This window comes from Euprymna scolopes, chromosome 27 (assembly GCF_053919585.1).
Source record: "Euprymna scolopes isolate OS-2025 chromosome 27, ASM5391958v1, whole genome shotgun sequence".
Lineage (NCBI taxonomy): Eukaryota > Metazoa > Mollusca > Cephalopoda > Sepiida > Sepiolidae > Euprymna > Euprymna scolopes.
Window position 1 is genome coordinate 114,562,069 of NC_136508.1, and position 1,734 is coordinate 114,563,802.

A 1,734-nucleotide genomic window follows, 5' to 3' on the forward strand; every position below is an offset into this window, starting at 1 on the left:
GCATGCAACACCCTCCCTTTGGAGCTTAACCAGATATCTTAAGCTGCCTGACTCTAAATTATTAATCCCTCAATTGCAATAACAACTGGCGTCCTATCACAATAAGACCACATATTGAAAACGGAAGCTCCAAAATCGGCTTAATTTTTGCAGGAGAGAAATTTTTTCAGATAAACCAAGTTATCGCATCGACGCATCTTACAATGCTGAGACGGCTAGAGAAGACGCAATTTCCCCCCTCTGGACAAAACTTCCTTAGGTTGACAACACAGATGACACATAAAATCTTACTATGTTTACGTCATTAGCGATTACGTCATCCAAATGTAGACCGCAATTATATGCACGTTCTTTCGTTATATCAAAAATGTACATTAAGTCCGTCGTCCTATCCTAAAGAGAAAGTAGCTAAAATTTCACTCTCGCTTTACTGACTTCTCTTACGTCACCATTCTACACCGAGTACTTTTCTATTTACATACTTTTTCTAGGTGTTAACCGTCATTCACATTTCTTACCCATACATATATCCTTGCCCCTTAAATCCGCAAAAATTATGATTCCTTCCTGTTAAATATCCGGCACCGCTGATTGGATGAGAACTATTCATGCTACAATTCCAATATTCGGTTATTCCACCAAATAAACGAACACTTATCAACTATTAAACATTGTCATTCTGAAAAGATATATTTCAATGAAATAAAATGTTTTACAAATAAATTCCTTTCTTTATTGACTTTTTAAAATATTTTTTCAAAGAATAACAAAATTATTTTACAAATAAATCCTTTTCCAATGATTTTTTAAAAGATGCTAAATAAATTAAAAAGGATACATTTCAGAAATACAAATAAAATTATAAAACATTTATTTTTTTAAATTCTTAGAAAATGTTTTTATTTTAGAGAAATAATGCTTGTTTTTTGTGCGCTTTTTAAAATTCCCGATGTATGGGTCAGTGAAATCAATCTTCCGGATTTTCTTAATTCAAACCACATTTTTATATGAAGATTATTTTGATTACTCTGATTACTAGTACAACATATTTTCTTTTCAAAATATTTTTTTCACCATTTATTACTTTGAAATTTTATTCAACAATGAAATGATAAAAAAAAACTTTTCGTTAAATATATTTTTAAAAAATTATTATAAAATATCTATAAAGTCTATTTTTATGTATGTAGAAGTTTTTTGAAAGTTCAAATAAAGTTTATAATTTAATTGAAAAAAAAACACCTCGTCTTTTTTTTTTTTAAATAAAACTAACTTTAATTTTAAAATTTCGAAACAGTCCATAATATATATGTCATTATAAAAGTTCTATTTTTGTTTGATAAAAAGAATAAAATAGTTATTAAAAAGTTCTGTAAATATATTAAACACGCACTCAGAAAGACACCCATTTATTGAAATATCTTTTATTTTTAAAAAAATCTTGCTCGCGAATATTCGTAGAAATGTAATATTTAAAAATATTATTTTGAAAATATATTAATTGTCGCTGAAGTTAATGTTTTAAAGAATAAATACTGAATTGTCTTAAAAACGCACACAGAACCCCCCCCCAAAAAAAAAAACACGGTACATAAAAATCAATCTTGGTCGCAAAAATCCAAAACAGAAAGAGACACCCGTTTATTTAAATATCTTTTATTTAAATACGTTCGTTTTGTTACTTATTTTAAAAAAATGTTTTGTAAATATATACTTTTTCTTTTAAATCTCCAA